We start from the raw sequence: 20,291 nt of genomic DNA, 5'->3' as shown, positions 1-20,291 counted from the left end.
GTCTGACCAACTTATCTCATTATTTACTTTCCCTTGAAGCTATTTCTCCTTGTTCTGTCCTTTGTGGTAACAGCAAATAGCTAATAACCACTGTCTACACATCCAACGACCTTCTGAGGTAAATTATAAAAGACACAATTCCCACTTCCAAAGAGCATAAAATCTACCAAAGGCAAAGAACAAATGTATTAGCTATGCTTGAATGAAATAGAGCTATTTGGGGTAAGGCAGTTTAAATGACTTTATATATAGGAGTAGACTATGGTGCACTCTTAAAAGTTCATTGTCAGTAAACCAACACTATGTCTCAGGATCTTACAGGAGAGAGGATCCCACAGATGTTTAAGTTAATAACTAACAAAGACAGGAAATGTATACAGTTTTAAGGTCTAATTTGTGAAAGAGGAAAATCTTTTATTTAAGCCACTGTTATTTGGTCTCTATTACAGCAGCTAAAGCTATATTCAAACTAATTCATATATATATGAATGTGTGTATATATACATATATGAATGTGTACAGTATTCATATATTATGTTCATGTATATGTGTGCAAACATATTAAATTAAGGAAATAAAGGAATTAATGACTTGAATCAAAGAATATGTATGTAGAAAAGTGTCTAGCAAAAAGTTTTACACATAGCTGGTAATCACTTTTCTTGTTTCTCTTGAGATTGCCATTTATAACTCACAAAACTGATACTGGGTAGGTAGAGCTGTTGGTTTTGTGTCTAGGCCACTACTCCTAATTTGGTAGCAGCAAAGTCAGGAACTCTGCTAAGATGAGGCATCATGAAGTTCTTATTAGGCTTATAGCAGAGGCAGTGGGTAGTCATGCTCTAGAATTAGTCAGGAACCCAGAGGCCATTTCCTCAATATAAAACAGGTCAGTCCCAGAGAACTGAATTCAGAAGCTGGTGATGGAGATCAAGTTGTGATAGAAAGCCAAAATCAAGGTAAAAACAAACAAACATAAACAAAAAGACCCATTCAACAGAAAGGCCAGTTTGCATCACAACTCAGAGAAGACAAGCTGAACAGCAAGGATGCTGAACCCATCAAATTTTCTAAACAAGAGGAGAGAGAACCCAAATGGATTTTGGTGCCAGCTACAGAGTCTTGATCTAAGCAAGACTGGGTTTCAGATTGAAATTAGCTGCTTTGGCAGGAAACTTAGTCTTAAATTTCATGTTTGGTCAGGATGCAAGTCTGGCTAACACTGGGCTGAGAAGAAACACATGGCTGTAGGAAAAAGTACTGAAACAGATGAGGAACAGAGTTGACAGTACTCCTGACCCAGCCAGAACTGACACAGAATCTCGCCATGTTCATTAGTTTCAATCTTTCTTCATCTAGATAAGATCTAATAAGGGATTTGAGTTTTCCATCTTCTTTTCCTTTCACTGGATCACTGATGGAACTATTAATGAGTGTGAAATCGCCACAGGGCAGGCAGCCTTTGAGAAGAAGAGATGAAACAGATGGCAAGTCTAATCCACAAACTGGATAAGGCCATTAAGAATCCACTCATCATCACTATTAAACATTCAAGAGGTGGTTTTTCTGCACGTTAACTTGACAGTATAATATGAGTCACAGTCTTTCTGGGGCTTAGTTTCTTTTTTTAAAATTTATTTTCAACGTTTTTTATTTATTTTTGGGACAGAGAGAGACAGAGCATGAACGGGGGAGGGGCAGAGAGAGGGGGAGACACAGAATCGGAAACAGGCTCCAGGCTCTGAGCCATCAGCCCAGAGCCCGACGCGGGGCTCGAACTCACGGACTGCAAGATCGTGACCTGGCTGAAGTCGGACGCTTAACCGACTGCGCCACCCAGGCGCCCCATCTGGGGCTTAGTTTCAATATCTGTAGAATGTGGAGCTTGGACTAGCTCAGTGGTTATTACAACTGCTCTGAGGGGCCCTAGGGTTCTAATCAGGTCCTTCAGGTCACCTCAAGAAACAAGAACTCCCTAGACTTCTACTTGAACTAAAGCCATGCTGCATTTATATGTTTTATGCAGCGACACTACAGTCAAATTTCTTATGGGGGAAAAAATCGTCCCACTGCTAAAATAAAGTTTGTGAATCACTGGGCAAGGCAAATCCAAAAGACATCCCTGGCTCTAACAATCTGGGACTCGGTGCTGAACAAGCATCACACCTCTTGTCTATATCTTCTTATCTGTCCAGGTAAGGCTGATAAATTTAAAGGGGAAGGAAGTACTTTTCACCCCCTTGAAAGGCAATACTGTATCTTGTGGCAAGTGTTCATCACAAAAACATATAGCTGCTGCCTAAATTCACACTTCCCAAGTAGACAGGATATAAATAATAAACTAACATTTTAAAAAGCAATACATCTTTAAATTATGCAAAAATAGACTATGTATTTTTCATTGATATCTCATTGTCAGAGGTACAATTTAGAGTAGGTCACAGTAAGCAGCACTGGGTAATCCACCTGAACAGAGGGCAAGGGATAATTTAGGGAGTTAGCACAAACTTGAATTTTGGAAAAAATGCAGAAACCAATTGAGAATGTCCATCCCCTGCTCCACTTTCACCTCTCATTCCCTCCTTTGTGCACTGCCCCTTAATTTTGGTATCAGAGAGTTGGTTAGTTTAAATGTAAGTGAAAAAGATTTTTCATTGTATTCTAGCACATGCTAGTACTTATAATGCACATAAAGAAGTTTCTGTTTAAAACTTCTGTTTATTTTTTCATTCATTCATTTTATATATGTTTATCTGGCACCTACAATGTGTCAGGTGTCGGGTTCTCTCTCTCTCCCCATCTCTCTTTCATATGAATGACGAAGACACCAAATCCTTTCTGTCTAGGAGTGCCCAATATGTGAAAATGTTCTGGAGTCTATAAATAACATAAGTTCATTTTAAAAAAAATCACACTCAGTATTGACAGCAATAAAGATTTCAACCACAAATAGATTCTGCCTTTCAGTGATAAATACAACTACATTTAGTATATCCTTCCAGACTGCTGTATCTATATGGATGTATTACTTAGAATGAAATTCTACTGCATGTTGCTCTTTTGTAACCTGATTTTTTTCATTGAGGGGATAAATGGTAGATAGAGGTAGCAGAGAGCAGAGTCACAGTTTTAAGGTAAGATCAAAAGGCAGTATTCCACTGTTGGGTCAGGCTTTTGAAGAGCATAGCCTAGGTCTTCCTCCACGTCCACACTTGTTCTTCTTAAAGCTGTCACATTTTTGGGGCGCCTGGGTGGCGCAGTCGGTTAAGCGTCCGACTTCAGCCAGGTCACGATCTCACGGTCCGTGAGTTTGAGCCCCGCATCGGGCTCTGGGCTGATGGCTCAGAGCCTGGAGCCTGTTTCCGATTCTGTGTCTCCCTCTCGCTCTGCCCTTCCCCCGTTCATGCTTTGTCTCTCTCTGTCCCAAAAATAAAAACGTTGAAAAAAAAAAAATTTTAAAGCTGTGACATTTTTGAGGCACCTGGGTGGCTCAGTTGGTTAAGGTCCTACTTCAGCTATGATCTCACACTCCATGAGTGCAAGCCCTGCGTCAGGCTCTGTGCTGACAGCTCAGAGCCCGGAGCCTGCTTCAGAATCTGTGTCTCCCTCTCTCTCTACCCCTCCCCTGCTCATGCTCTGTCTCTCTCTGTCTCAAAAATAAATAAAAACGTTTAAAAGAAGCTGTCATATTTTTGTACCTTGACATATAGGGAATACTCTTATATGGGGAAATTTGTGAATTCCCTCCATTAAGTCAGAAACTGCAAATAGTAGCCAATAGGCTAGATTTGGCTCAGAGGTAGTCTCACTGGCTGTTAAGATTTAAAAAAAGACATTTATAAATTAAAAGATTTAAAAAAACTAACTTGCCAGCCATTCTTGGAAAGGTCAGAAGCATGGGGGCTACAATTCTTCAGGATACCATCTGGCTAAAGCCTTAGCTAGGGCAAGGGTTCCCATACTTTTTTGCATATTAAACTTACCTGGAGAGATTTTGAGACACTTGAGGTTCAGGTTATTTGATTATCCCAACCTTACTAAATCAGAATGTTTGGGAGTGGGAGCCAGTGTCAATAATTTTTATATGCTCAGGTAAGCCCAATGTCCAGCAAGGTCTGAGAACCACTGCCTGAAGGCATTTTGAACTTGCTATTTTCTCTGCCTGAAAGATCTGGTCTTTCCTTCCAAATATCCACATGGGTTGATGGCTCACATCCTACCAGTAATTTATTCCATGTCACTTTCTGACCTAAATGCAAAATCCTCTCCCACAACATCTGATATAACTGTGCTACACTTTGCTTAATTCCTCAGCACTTGTCTTCATTCAACTTATTATATATTCACTTACATACTTGTCATCTATCTCTTATTCCTGAAATATACAACCCAAATAGGGCAGGGAATTTTGTCTGTTCACTGTTGCATCCCCAGCATTTAGCGCAAAGCTTGGTATACAGCAGGTGTAATTTGTTGCCTAGGGCGGAACAATGCTGAGAAGCAGTTGCTTTCTTTAGATGGGGCATATGTCCTGTTTGCCACAGCTTGCTTCACTCCTCCAAGTTTTCTGTCTGATGAATCTGCAACTCTGGACTTAACTATCAGCCTTCAGTTCAAATGGCAATACAAGTCAATGGAAATATTAAGCTAAGCTGGTTTAAGATGACATGCTAGAATGGTAAGGAAAAAATACACGGGTAAAGAACTTTCACATTCATGATGTATTTGAGTATTTCTTTATTTCTGAGTTAAAAGATGAATCATGACATTATCACACTCTCTGATCTCAGCTCAGTTTGGTACTCGACATACAACAAATGTGTTGTAATCCGTTTAATAAGTTTTTTCTTTTCCTGGCGAGAGTCTTAACAAGTTGTTCTATAGCAGAGCATTGATCAAAAGTGGCAAACGTCATTATCCTTGGCAGATTACCAGGAGTTCTGCAATTAACAGCAACATGAATAAAACTATTTTATGGACTTTAAAGTAAATGTAGCTTGATGAAGGGAAAATATATTCATTTTACCACAAATTAACCTACTGTTGGAACTCTTCACATTGAATACATTTCTAAGGTTACTGAGAACTGCTGGGGAAAGAAAAACAAATGGAAACAAGAAATAAAACAAACTGTCACCTTGCAAACTCTACTTCTATGAATTCATTAGCAAAGAGTATTTATTCAGTAACCTCATGCACAGAGCCCCGTGCTGGGTGCTCAGGGGTATAAGTAAAGAAAGAGAGAATATTTGTCCTTCAGCACTTACATAATACAGGGAATGAATCCATACAACATTTTAATCTAAGATAACTATGTGGATAAAAGCTGGATTAAATTATGAAGAAATAAACTAATTGCTAAGTGACTGACAAGGATCATTGTATAAAATATTTTGAATTTTGAAAGTCTGATCCTCTTCTGAATTTGTGTAGTAGATAAATAAAATAAATAGTAATAAAATATTTATACTTGCATGGCAGTATGTGGGAAAGAATACATCATCTACATCTGAAAGCATATACTCTATAAGTCTGTTTTTATGTATTTAATATATTAGTTCACTTAAGGGTAAATATACATATATATGTATGTGCCAGTTAGTTATCTATCTGCTTCTGAGACGTATCTTGTCTGTTCTATCTTGTCTTTCTATCTTGGCCTCTCTTTCTAAGCTTTATACTGGAGGCTGTTCCCTGCAAATTACAGTTTCTACCTTCCCTACCCAACCAGCTTCAAGGTAGATTGAGATGAAGACCTTGGCAGGAAATGAGAAGCTGGAACAAAGAGAGTCTCCAGGATGTTTCTCTCATAGTCTAACTCCAAGTAGACAGTCTAGACACTTTGCTCTTGTTCCTTCACCTTTACGTGTAGTAGTGACTTTCTGCTATTGATAATGTTTGCTTTGATCATACAAGACTTGTGTAATTAGTTCCTTAATTTAAAATCCCTATACTGACCTATTGAATTTTCTGGCTGTTTTCTTCAGTGACTCTAAACTGACACATATACAGAGGAGTTTGTATACATTTATTATAAACTTATCCTGACACTTACCAAAGATGGAATTTAGTGGGAATGGAGAATTATACAATTTTTCTTTAAAAAAAAAGTTTATTTCTTTCTTTTGAGAGAGACAGAGATAGAGAGGCAGAGAGAGAGGAGAGAGAATCCCAAGCAGGCTCCATGCTGCCAACACAGCCCAACACAGGGCTTGAACTCAGGAAACCTGTAAGATCGTGATCTGAGTTAAACCAAGAGTCGAATACTTAACTGACTGAGTTATCCAGACACCCCAAATTATACACTTTTTCTACTTTTTATGAGGGAGTAAAGAAATATTAAATTAGAAGGTAGGATTCAAGATGTAATGGAGAAAACCACACACAAGCCCTCTTAGAAAAAGATAGGTTCAGAGATACATCTAGAAGTTGGTTCTCTATGTTTTTTGAGTTAAAAAAAAAAAGATAAGTCATTCTAAATTTCTCTCTATTGTTCAGACTTTCCCTACCATGTAATTGGTCCTTACATTCTATCTATTCTACCTCTCAAGTGTTTCTTGAATCCGATCCTTTCTTTATTGCCTCTGACACTCCATTGGTTCAAGTGGACTCATACTTCTATCCCCAAAGTGATTTCTTCAATCTATTCTCCACAAGACTGTCAGTGAGTGCTTTCTAAAAGTTAACTCTACTCCCCTAAATACCTTTCTTAAAATCCCCTAATGAAGCCCATTTTCTATACAATAAAATATAAATTCCTTTGTATGTCATATATATTTCTTCAAAATTTGGCCTCTACCCATTTCTTATCCTTATCTCTCTCTTTACATATCTCTATTTTCTATCACTTCAGCTGTCCTTAACTACTTGTAGTTCTTCAAATAATCTATGCAATCTCTTTCTTTGCATGTGTGCAATGTTTTGATAGGAGTATATGCAATGTCTTCCCCTTCTTGGCCATGAGAAAGCCTTTTCACTCTTCAAAACTCAGCCTGTCAACTTTGTTATGATGTTTTCTCTGGCCTTCATAAGCAGGATGAAACACTTGTTGGGCTTGTAGAGTACCTTACCTTTTAACCATTGCTTTTACTCACTGTTGTTTTTGGTTCATATATGTTCTTCCCTAATTTGACTCTAGTGTCTATTTACCCTCTACCCCCACTATTGAGCCCTGTGAGTGGTACTTAGCAGGGCATTGCTAGATTTTTATTAACTGACCAGATGACAGCATTGACATAGCAACATATACTTTGACATATGTCTCCCCAGAACTTCTGTAAGGCTCCCATCAAGGAGGGGAAGAGAGTTGCCCAGACCACTGGTTCAGCTATTTCTCATGTTGGTCTCTCTAAAACACATTGTGGCCCCAGTTGTGAGCCCATTCTGGGTCATTCTAAGCCACCTGCTAACTTTACTGTTTTTTCTACTTGTGTAAGTTCAAAAGATGAAGAGAAATATCTACTGTGTTACAAACAGTTTTAAGAAAAGAAGACAGTGCTCTGGTGTGGGGTATGTGTATGGATTCGTGTGTGTATGTGTGCATGTTGTTCTGTAACTTACTTTTTATGTACATTCATTATGTATGTGTGCCATTTCATAGCCAAATGCCATACACATATAGATACATAAAAACACCCAACTATTATTGATTGAATGATCTCTCCTACTACATCTTTCCATATATTCAGAACTGAAGCCATACCAAATAATCGCTTATTCTCAGAAGAGTAATAGGCTTTTAAACCTCCAATCCCTACCTCCATGTTGTTGCCTCAGCCTAGCATGTTCTTTCCTCATTCCCTATTTATTCATCAATCAGAACTGAAATCAAATGCCATCACTTTTGTGAGTGTCTTTCTGATATGTCAAACAGAATAAACAGCTTTTTTCCCCCACCCCCATAGTTTGCTGTCACTTTTTTTTTTTAACTTGGCATTTACTTTGGTCTGTCTTGTATGCTAATATTAGGTTTTTTTTTTTTTTAATTTATCTTCTACTTGTGATGTTCTTGAGTGCAGATACCTGTCTTCCTTATCTTCTCAAAACTTGGCATGCTCATTGGCACATAAATATGCCTAAAAATATTTGTAGAATTAAGTTAAATTGAAATAAATTAATTGGTCAAAGAATTCACATGTGGATTATTTTTGAATCCATAAATTAATTACATTGTGTGAAGATACTGAGAAGCTGGGTGGGTTCTCAACAATTCATGAGGTGTCAAATCTTGAACATGGCACCTTCAACACTTGAACGTGGCACATTCAAACTTCTGTTTCCATCACTTCTCTGCTGTTCATCCTCAGCCTCATATAACAATGTTAGGTCTCAAGTTCTAAAGACTTTATTAAGGTGTCTAATATTAAAAGCTTAATATCCAATTCTCCCAAGAGCAGTTGTATTTTAATTGGAAACTCTTAAAGGATATTAGCCAAAAAGAAACCAAAAGAACAAATTGTGGCAAAATTTCAGATAACTTGATGTCTGACAGTGAGTCAGTGATGAGCTTTCATAATATCTCTCAAAGCACAAAAATATCAATAGTTGTTGCCTTGCTTTTTATCTGAGATGACTGTGTTTCAACTTGGGCATAAATAAAACAGATTTATTTAAAAAAATTTTTTTAACGTTTTATTTATTTTTGAGACAGAGAGAGACAGAGCATGAATGGGGTAGGGGCAGAGAGAGGGAGACACAGAATCGGAAGCAGGCTCCAGGCTCCGAGCCATCAGCCCAGAGCCCGATGTGGGGCTCGAACTCACGGACCGCGAGATCGTGACCTGAGCCGAAGTCAGACGCTTAACCGACTGCGCCACCCAGGCGCCCCTAAAACAGATTTATAAAAACAAAATTTTAAGGTGACTATGCAATAGTTAGAGTTCAACTCTGGCCAAAAATCACTAGCTTTTTCTCCTGAATAGAAACCAACCGTTAGAGTAATGTAAATATTTAAAAGTACACTCCTATTATTTTAACCCTGAACAATTGATGGGGAAATGAAAGGAAGCCAGGAGATACCCTCAACATGGGAAAAACTATCAGGTGAACATTATTAGTTTCTCCCTGACTTTGGTCCATTACACAGCTGCTTTGCTGGTCTCCCAAAGGAGCACTAAAACTGAAGGCATGAGTAGGGAATTTCTGATATTTATCAGGCAGAAGTAGTTAAAATGAAAAGAAGGCAAAGTCAAAAAAGTAAAACATGCAGAGCTTTCACCAGATGTCTTTCTTCCAAGGAGTATATCATATTTTAAACACCTCATCTCATTAACTTTTTAAAGATTTTTTCCTTTGTGTTTTTATAAAAACCTGTAGCTTTCAATAGGCATGTGTTTCAGAATGTATTAGTGACCTTACTGAGCAATTATCGTTATAGACTCAGTTCTTTAGTACTCATCTTAGAAAACAACCATTGGCCAAGTCAAGGCTAACAGAACATTGTGGAAAGCAGATAGAGAAAGTAAATGAACCAAGCAGGGAGAGGTTCAATTATTCTGCTTCTATGGGTTGTCGGGTAATATTAAATCCTCTGATCTTTTATGTTCAGCAAGCAGTTTCTTCTTAGATGGTTGCTTCATCAAGTTTTCCCTTTGTATCCTATGTATACAAATTGGAGAGATCAGACAGAATATTTACGAGTCATCTGATTTAGGCAAAATAATAAAGAAATCAAAATTCACTTTGGTGGTATCCAGTCTTCCCATTAAGCATTGCCTCCTACACCGGAGGTCCCTTTCAAAACTTGTGTGGCATATTTTCCTACTATCGCAGATGACCTGAAGAAAAGACTAGATACAGTGCTCCTCTTAAAGCAATGAGAATAAAAGTCTCTGAAGGACGAAATGAATGTATTAAAGATTTCAGAGAATAGAGAGGAGGCAGGCAGATATTCTAGGAGCCATATAATACATGGTCAGGACTGCCAGTGAGTGAAATCTAGCTGCTAGAATGGATCAACCAAAATACAAATTTGGAAAGCCATTACAATTCACAAACCACAGTGTGTGTGACACAGAAAACTTTTGCTTTGGCACTGGCTCTTGTGTTCAGGAAACCTCAGAGCTCTTGTCCTTTGATGTATGTATCTGCATCTGAAGCTTAGAGGAAAAACCCACTCCCACAAAGTTTTTTAGGAATATAACTGAACTCTGCCTAAAACAACAGCAATAAACAAAACAAAAAAAAAAAAAAAAACAAAAAAAATCAAAAGTAATCATTCACACTGCTAAAGAGAAAAATAAAAGAATGAAAATGTCTATCTTCATGTGACTATAGCATCAAATCTAGCATCTTCAAATATGAGATAAACATTTATCCACTGTTGTCTTCTAAGCAAAAAGTTGGATGGCCTGGGTAAGATTTAGAGTTTATAATCAGTAATTGTTTTGCATAACAGAATAAATAAAGCTTTCCTAAATTCAAAAGAGGTTACTGTTACTTTCCTTAGATGTTTTATTTTTATTTTATTTATTTATTTATTTATTTTTTTATTTATATATGAAATTTATTGTCAAATTGGTTTCCATACAACACCCAGTGCTCATCCCAAAAGGTGCCCTCCTCAATACCCACCACCCACCCTCTCCTCCCTCCCACCCCCCATCAACCCTTAGTTTGTTCTCAGTTCTCAACAGTCTCTTATGCTTTGGCTCTCTCCCACTCTAACCTCTTTTTTTTTTTTTTTCCTTCCCCTCCCCCATGGGTTCCTGTTAAGTTTCTCAGGATCCACATAAGAGTGAAACCATATGGTATCTGTCTTTCTCTGTATGGCTTATTTCACTTAGCATCACACTCTCCAGTTCCATCCACGTTGCTACAAAAGGCCATATTTCATTTTTTCTCATTGCCACGTAGTATTCCATTGTGTATATAAACCACAATTTCTTTATCCATTCATCAGTTGATGGACATTTAGGCTCTTTCCATAATTTGGCTATTGTTGAGAGTGCTGCTATGAACATTGGGGTACAAGTGCCCCTATGCATCAGTACTCCTGTGTCCCTTGGATAAATTCCTAGCAGTGCTATTTCTTGGTCATAGGGTAGGTCTATTTTGAATTTTCTGAGGAACCTCCACACTGCTTTCCAGAGCAGCTGCACCAATTTGCATTCCCACCAACAGTGCAAGAGGGTTCCCGTTTCTCCACATCCTCACCAGCATCTATAGTCTCCTGATTTGTTCATTTTGGCCACTCTGACTGGCGTGAGGTGATACCTGAGTGTGGTTTTGATTTGTATTTCCCTGATAAGGAGCGACGCTGAACATCTTTTCATGTGCCTGTTAGCCATCCGGATGTCTTCTTCAGAGAAGTGTCTATTCATGTTTTCTGCCCATTTATTCACTGGGTTATTTGCTTTTTGGGTGTGGAGTTTGGTGAGCTCCTTACAGATTTTGGATACTAGCCCTTTGTCCAATATGTCATTTGCAAATATCTTTTCCCATTCCGTTGGTTGCCTTTTAGTTTTGTTGGTTGTTTCCTTTGCTGTGCAGAAGCTTTTTATCTTCATAAGGTCCCAGTAACTCACTTTTGCTTTTAATTCCCTTGCCTTTGGGGATGTGTCGAGTAAGAGATTGCTACGGCTGAGGTCAGAGAGGTCTTTTCCTGCTTTCTCCTCTAAGGTTTTGATGGTTTCCTGTCTCACATTCAGGTCCTTTATCCATTTTGAGTTTATTTTTGTGAAGGGTGTGAGAAAGTGGTCTAGTTTCAACCTTCTGCATGTTGCTGTCCAGTTCTCCCAGCACCATTTGTTAAAGAGACTGTCTTTTTTCCATTGGATGTTCTTTCCTGCTTTGTCAAAGATGAGTTGGCCATACGTTTGTGGGTCTAGTTCTGGGGTTTCTATTCTATTCCATTGGTCTATGTGTCTGTTTTTGTGCCAATACCATGCTGTCTTGATGATGACAGCTTTGTAGTAGAGGCTAAAGTCTGGGATTGTGATGCCTCCTGCTTTGGTCTTCTTCTTCAAAATTACTTTGGCTATTCGGGGCCTTTTGTGGTACCATATGAATTTTAGGATTGCTTGTTCTAGTTTTGAGAAGAATGCTGGTGCAATTTTGATTGGGATTGCATTGAATGTGTAGATAGCTTTGGGTAGTATTGACATTTTGACAATATTTATTCTTCCAATCCATGAGCAGGGAATGTCTTTCCATTTCTTTAAATCTTCTTCAATTACCTTCATAAGCTTTCTATAGTTTTCAGCATACAGATCCTTTACATCTTTGGTTAGATTTATTCCTAGGTATTTGATGCTTCTTGGTGCAATTGTGAATGGGATCAGTTTCTTTATTTGTCTTCCTTTGCTTCATTGTTAGTGTATAAGAATGCAACTGATTTCTGTACATTGATTTTGTATCCTGCAACTTTGCTGAATTCATGTATCAGTTCTAGCAGACTTTTGGTGGAGTCTATCGGATTTTCCATGTATAATATCATGTCATCTGCAAAAAGCGAAAGCTTGACTTCATCTTTGCCAATGTTGATGCCTTTGATTTCCTTTTGTTGTCTGATTGCTGATGCTAGAACATCCAGCACTATGTTAAACAACAGCGGTGAGAGTGGGCATCCCTGTCGTGTTCCTGATCTCAGGGAAAAAGCTCTCAGTTTTTCCCCGTTGAGGATGATGTTAGCTGTGGGCTTTTCATAAATGGCTTTTATGATGTTGAAGTATGTTCCTTCTATCCCGACTTTCTCAAGGGTTTTTATTAAGAAAGGGTGCTGGATTTTGTCAAAGGCCTTTTCTGCATCGATTGACAGGATCATATGGTTCTTCTCTTTTTTTGTTGTTAATGTGATGTATCACGTTGATTGCTTTGCGAATGTTGAACCAGCCCTGCATCCCAGGAATGAATCCCACTTGATCATGGTGAATAATTCTTTTTTATATGCCGTTGAATTCGATTTACTAGTATCTTATTGAGAATTTTTGCATCCATATTCATCAGGGATATTGGCCTGTAGTTCTCTTTTTTTACTGGGTCTCTGTCTGGTTTAGGAATCAAAGTAATACTGGCTTCATAGAATGAGTCTGGAAGTTTTCCTTCCCTTTCTATTTCTTGGAATAGCTTGAGAAGGATAGGTATTATCTCTGCTTTAAACATCTGGTAGAACTCCCCTGGGAAGCCATCTGGTCCTGGACTCTTATTTGTTGGGAGATTTTTGATAACCGATTCAATTTCTTCGCTGGTGATGGGTCTGTTCAAGCTTTCTATTTCCTCCTGATTGAGTTTTGGAAGAGTGTGGGTGTTCAGGAATTTGTCCATTTCTTCCAGGTTGTCCAATTTGTTGGCATATAATTTTTCATAGTATTCCCTGATAATTGTTTGTATCTCTGAGGGATTGGTTGTAATCATTCCATTTTCATTCATGGTTTTATCTATTTGGGTCATCTCCCTTTTCTTTTTGAGAAGCCTGGCTAGAGGTTTGTCAATTTTGTTTATTTTTTCAAAAAACCAACTCTTGGTTTCGATTATCTGCTCTACAGTTTTTTTAGATTCTATATTGTTTATTTCTGCTCTGATCTTTATGATTTCTCTTCTTCTGCTGGGTTTAGGCTGCCTTTGCTGTTCTGCTTCTATTTCCTTTAGGTGTGCTGTTAGATTTTGTATTTGGGATTTTTCTTGTTTCTTGAGATAGGCCTGGATTGCAATGTATTTTCCTCTCAGGACTGCCTTCGCTGCATCCCAAAGCGTTTGGATTGTTGTATTTTCATTTTCGTTTGTTTCCATATATTTTTTAATTTCTTCTCTAATTGCCTGGTTGACCCACTCATTCGTTAGTAGGGTGTTCTTTAACCTCCATGCTTTTGGAGGTTTTCCAGACTTTTTCCTGGGGTTGATTTCAAGCTTCATAGCATTGTGGTCTGAAAGTATGCATGGTATGATTTCAATTCTTGTAAACTTATGAAGGGCTGTTTTGTGACCCAGTATATGATCTATCTTGGAGAATGTTCCATGTGCACTCGAGAAGAAAGTATATTCTGTTGCTTTGGGATGCAGAGTTCTAAATATATCTGTCAAGTCCATCGGATCCAATGTCTCATTCAGGGCCCTTGTTTCTTTATTGACCGTGTGTCTAGATGATCTATCCATTTCTGTAAGTGGGGTGTTAAAGTCCCCTGCAATGACCACATTCTTATCAATAAGGTTGCTTGTGTTTATGAGTAATTGTTTTATATATTTGGGCGCTCCGGGATTCGGCGCATAGACATTTATAATTGTTAGCTCTTCCTGATGGATAGACCCTGTCACTATTATATAATGTCCTTCTTCATCTCTTGTTACAGCCTTTAATTTAAAGTCTAGTTTGTCTGATATAAGTATGGCTACTCCAGCTTTCTTTTGGCTTCCAGTCGCATGATAAATAGTTCTCCATCCCCTCACTCTCAATCTAAAGGTGTCCTCAGGTCTAAAATGAGTCTCTTGTAGACAGCAAATAGATGGGTCTTGTTTTTTTATCCATTCTGATACCCTATGTCTTTTGGTTGGCGCATTTAATCCATTTACATTCAGTGTTATTATAGAAAGATACGGGTTTAGAGTCATTGTGATGTCTGTATGTTTTATGCTTGTAGTGATGTCTCTGGTACTTTGTCTCACAGGGTCCCCCTTAGGATCTCTTGTAGGGCTGGTTGAGTGGTGACAAATTCCTTCAGTTTTTGTTTGTTTGGGAAGACCTTTATCTCTCCTTCTATTCTAAATGACAGACTTGCTGGATAAAGGATTCTCGGCTGCATATTTTTTCTGTCTAGCACACTGAAAATCTCGTGCCAATTCTTTCTGGCCTGCCAAGTTTCAAAAGAGAGATCAGTCACGAGTCTTATAGGTCTCCCTTTATATGTGAGGGCACGTTTACCCCTTGCTGCTTTCAGAATTTTCTCTTTATCCTTGTATTTTGCCAGTTTCACTATGATATGTCGTGCAGAAGATCGATTCAAGTTATGTCTGAAGGGAGTTCTCTGTGCCTCTTGGATTTCAATGCCTTTTTCCTTCCCCAGTTCAGGGAAGTTCTCAGCTATTATTTCTTCAAGTACCCCTTCAGCACCTTTCCCTCTCTCTTCCTCCTCTGGGATACCAATTATGCGTAGATTATTTCTTTTTAGTGTATCACTTAGTTCTCTAATTTTCCCCTCATACTCCTGGATTTTTTTATCTCTCTTTTTCTCAGCTTCCTCTTTTTCCATAACTTTATCTTCTAGTTCACCTATTCTCTCCTCTGCCTCTTCAATCCGAGCCGTGGTGGTTTCCATTTTGTTATGCATTTCGTTTAAAGCGTTTTTCAGCTCCTCGTGACTGTTCCTTAGTCCCTTGATCTCTGCAGCAAGAGATTCTCTGCTGTCAGCTATACTGTTTTCAAGCCCAGCGATTAATTTTATGACTATTATTCTAAATTCACTTTCTGTTATATTATTTAAATCCTTTTTGATCAGCTCATTAGCTGTTGTTATTTCCTGGAGATTCTTCTGAGGGGAATTCTTCTGCTTGGTCATTTTGGATAGTCCCTGGCATGGTGAGGACCTGCAGGGCACTTCCCCTGTGCTGTGGTGTATAACTGGAGTTGGTGGGTGGAGCCGCAGTCAGACCTGATGTCTGCCCCCAGCCCACCGCTGTGTCCACAGTCAGACTGGTGTGTGCCTTCTCTTCCCCTCTCCTAGGGGCGGGATTCACTGTGGGGTGGGGTGGCCTGTCTGGGCTACTTGCACACTGCCAGGCTTGTGATGCTGGGGATCTGGCGTGTTAGCTGGGGTGGGTAGGCAAGGTGCACAGGGGCAGGAGGGGCAGGCTTAGCTTGCTTCTCCTTAGGTGATCCACTTCAGGAGGGGCCCTGTGGCAGCAGGCAGGAGTCAGATCCGCTGCCGGAGGTTTGGCTCCGCAGAAGCGCAGAGTTGGGTGTTTGCACGGAGCGAGCAAGTTCCCTGGCAGGAACTGGTTCCCTTTGGGATTTTGGCTGGGGAATGGGCGGGGGAGATGGCGCTGGCGAGCGCCTTTGTTCCCCACCAAACTGAGCTCTGTCGTCAGGGGGCTCAGCAGCTCTCCCTCCCTTTGTCCTCCAGCCTTCCCGCTTTCTGAGCAGAGCTGTTAACTTATGACCTCCCAGCCGCTAAGTCGCGCTTGCTGTCGGAACACAGTCCGTCAGGCCCCTCCGCTTTTTGCAAGCCAGACTCGGGGGCTCTGCTTGGCCGGCGAGCCGCCCCTCCGCCCCGGCTCCCTCCCGCCGGTCCGTGGAGCGCGCACCGCCTCGCCGCCCTTCCTACCCTCTTCCGTGGGCCTCTAGTCTGCGCTTGGTTCTGGCGACTCCGTTCTGCTAATCCTCTGGCGGTTTTCTGGGTTATTTAGGCAGGTGTAGGTGGAATCCAAGTGATCAGCAGGACGCGCGGTGAGCCCAGCGTCCTCCTACGCCGCCATCTTCCCTCTCCATCTCCTTAGATGTTTTATTAAAAAAATATAAAACATTCATATTGGTGACTAGAATTTCTGATGTTATTGGTAATTTTTTTAACTGTCAATGAGTTATAATCTCTTTATGGGGAATAAGCATTCATCCAGTATTATGTCTAGACAATAGTACAAAAGGAGTTGAAAATGGACAAAATTGTGAAAAAAATGCTTTCCAAGTTACTGTGATGGCTCAAGCATTTATTTTTTAGCCTTAACTGAATCCACCACTTTTTTTCTTTTTCAGTGGGGAAAAAGAAAAATTTTCTGATTGTTGTCTGAATTCTTGTGTTTGCTAACTAACTTATGAGTGAAAGAATTTACTAGTGTAAGTGAGAAAAATATAAGTAAATATAAAATTGTTGCCCAGCAAACCTCAGGCTGAAGGAGGCACACTTTTTATTCCACCCAACAGTTGTATGGAAACAATGTGTGACAAAGAGGGGAATCAAGCAAATAAACAAACTAAAAATAAAAAAAAAAATAGAGAATGAATTTAAGGATATAGAGGCTTCCAGGCTACATGGATCCTGAAATATCCTTTGGTTACCCAAAGATACAGAGGTCTGTACATACCCTTTCTACTGAGCTACAACATATCACAAAAGACTTTTCACAGCCAACGTTAGCAAAGCATGTCTGCGATGAAGTAGTGTTTTATGGGTTCATGATAATAGCTGGCAAGAGCAGAACAATAGACTCACAGTTGGTTAATCCTCTCTCTATAAAGCATGAAGATGATGTACACTCACAACTGAACATGAAGCCAACGGAAGACAAGCAGAGTGAGAATTTTTAATTTTAATGAGCAAGTCTCTGATATGCAAAAAAAAAAAAAAAAATACAATAAAATATGGGGCAGTATTAGTGGCAAAAGCAGAGAAGTACTCCTGGTCCAATTACAGAAAATAAGTATAATATACTCTGAATACATATTATGGTATTAAGTACCAAGTGTCAGAACTGGAGACTAAGGCACACAGCTGAAAACAGAAACCACTAAACTGTACACATTATAAGTTTAGAGACCATCCCCTTCATGAGGCCAGCCTTTTCTTGACAATTTGCTGACAGATGCCAGTTCAGAACTTCTACCCCCCTACCCTCCTTTTTCCTACTCTGGTAGATATAGGAAGGAGGTTGAGAGAGAGCTATAGAGGTCCCCTGCAAGAAGAGAGAAAGCAGTGCAATATTCATGAAGAAAGGATTTTTTTTTCCCTAACTTCCTTGAGGAGCATGGAACTATTTGAGAAAGGCCTTAGGAAAATCACTCACACAAATGCAAAGAAACTTATGTTTAATCAACAGCCTGCACGTCCACTTATGCTCTGGAGCTTGACATCATAAGTCTGCTTTCGGTCAGAGCATGGGAGAGATGGTATGGTATTAAGTGGCTAAGTGTTGGGGCCAGAATCAACTCCCTTAGGTTCTAGATGCTCCAGAGGTACAGAAAGTGGGATTCTTCAATGCTTGCACCCTCTAGGCTAGGGAGGTTGTTGAAGGTGCACCTGATGAGGGAAATATCAGATGGAATGGCAAAGAGGCACAGACAATTGAGGAATGAAGCATGATGCTGTTTGCTGGAAATTAGCTAGCAGATATGGACAAACTTCTTAAGGGGCTGCTAATAAACAGGGGCACCGCTAAGAAGTAAGGCAGCTGCAGGGCTGGTTGGTGATGCTTCCTTTCTATACAAGGCCTGTGGATGACAGCCAGATCAGGGGTATGGACAAAGAGAAAACTGCAACATAACAAAAGGCAGCCTATCAGTTAGAAGTGTGTTTGGCTGCAAGTAATACAAAGCTTACATTTCAATGGCCTTAACCAATAGAGATTTGTGTTTCTAGGTTAACAAGATATCTAGTGGGAAGTTGCTTTTGGTCTTGGTTCCTCATCTCAATGGTTTTGAAATTCTCTCAGCTTTCCCCTCATGGCTGCAAGGTGGTTATCTCAACCTCAGGCAGCCAATCCACATTTGAGGAAGGAAGGATTCTAGGCATGAGAGAGGACAGCCAAATCTGTTACTTTTACTAGGAAAACAATAGTGTCCTCAGAAGCCCCATCATAAACTCATATTTCATTAAGCAGAATTGGATGATTTTGACATTCCAGCTGTAAGGGAGGCAGGGAAGTTTTTAGCTTCTTCAAACTTTATAGTGGAAGATTAGCTTCCAGTAGTATCTGACACTGATAGTCACGTTGAAGGAGGCCCTGTCTCCCAACTCCTTCATTCTGCACTCCTGCCCCAAGAAAGACCTGCAGAAGAGGGAGAGATGAAGGTGTGTAAAGAAAGGTGAAAGGTCAAGGTGAACCCAGCACCTTACACATCCACCAAGACCCCAGAGGCATGCATTTGATCTCTGCTGATGGGGAGATAGGAATGGGGGAGAAAAGTAAATAGGTCATTAAACTGCACATATATTTAAGTATTAAAATGAACAAGACAGACTTAAAGATCCAAAAGGATGTTCTTCTACTAATTGAAAGAGGAAAAAAAAAAAAAGGAAAAGAAATAGAATTGAATGAGAGGTTGTCAAGGGAATCTTCTACCAGCTGAAGAAGACTTTGGCTGAATACAGTTAGTAGCCACTATTAGCAGGACAAAATCATCTTATTCCTGTACACATAACAAATTCAGACTCCTCACTAAGTTAGTTACACTGAAGTTAACTGGACTCCCAGTGGGTAGATGCAGACCTTTTGAGCTAAACCTCTTTTGTTTTATAAAGTTCTGAATTAAAAAGAGCCCTTAAGAAGACATAACTCATTAAAATAAATACAATTAATTTTTGTGAGATCCTCAGATGGGTTGCTATGTAACCAGATACATGCTTTACAAAGTTTTATCTTTCTATCTTGAATAGAATTTATCTAGGAATAATATTTATTCTATTTGGGAATAATATATGGCTTACAAGTGGTAGATTAATCATTATTTTCAATTCTTGTGTTTTCCAAACTAATTTTAAATTTTTTTTCAACGTTTATTTATTTTTGGGACAGAGAGAGACAGAGCATGAACGGGGGAGGGGCAGAGAGAGAGGGAGACACAGAATCGGAAACAGGCTCCAGGCTCTGAGCCATCAGCCCAGAGCCCGATGCGGGGCTCGAACTCCCGGACCGCGAGATCGTGACCTGGCTGAAGTCGGACGCTTAACAGACTGCGCCACCCAGGCGCCCCCCAAACTAATTTTAGAACACCTTCCTCTTCACCCCCACAAACACATACCTGTCCAACATACTATTTAATTGCATAGTATTCTATCATTTCAAACTGTGATGCTAGCACATCTTTGTGTATACTTCTTCAAAGAAGTAGATATACTTTTTTAGGTCTAAAATCAAACTCCAGAAGAAATCATTTTCCAATTTTTAAGTGTGCTCCATTTTATTAAGGGAAACCATTGGAACACAGTGCTTCTCATTGTAGTCCATAAAAACTTTAGACACTTCTAATATTCTACAGGAGAATGAACTGATTTGATCTAGTATAGTTGAGATTTCTGATATCTCACTCCACAAACATTTATAGAGTTTCAGCTATGTGCAGTCACCATGTTATGTGCTAAGAGTACACAAAGGAAGAAGATATTTCTTGTTCTTGAGAAACTCAAAATTCAGTTGTGGATACACAACTTAGCAGCATAAGCTAATACCCATAGCACATTGTGATAATTACCATGACCAAAAGATGTATCTGGGTGAGGAAACACAATGGAGGAAATAACTATACCTATGTAAAATTTACTATTAATTTATGAAGGATAAAATTAATTAAATGAGTTAATCAAGGTCTCAAAGTCAGCTAAATTCTTGCCTGTGTTTAAGAGAGCAGCATGTCCTTCCAGGCATGAAAG

Source organism: Puma concolor, chromosome D4 (genome assembly GCF_028749965.1).
Source record: "Puma concolor isolate L17-30 chromosome D4, mPumCon1.1.hap2, whole genome shotgun sequence".
NCBI lineage: Eukaryota > Metazoa > Chordata > Mammalia > Carnivora > Felidae > Puma > Puma concolor.
The sequence above is the reverse complement of the archived record's forward strand: the minus strand, read 5'-3'. Positions refer to the sequence as shown.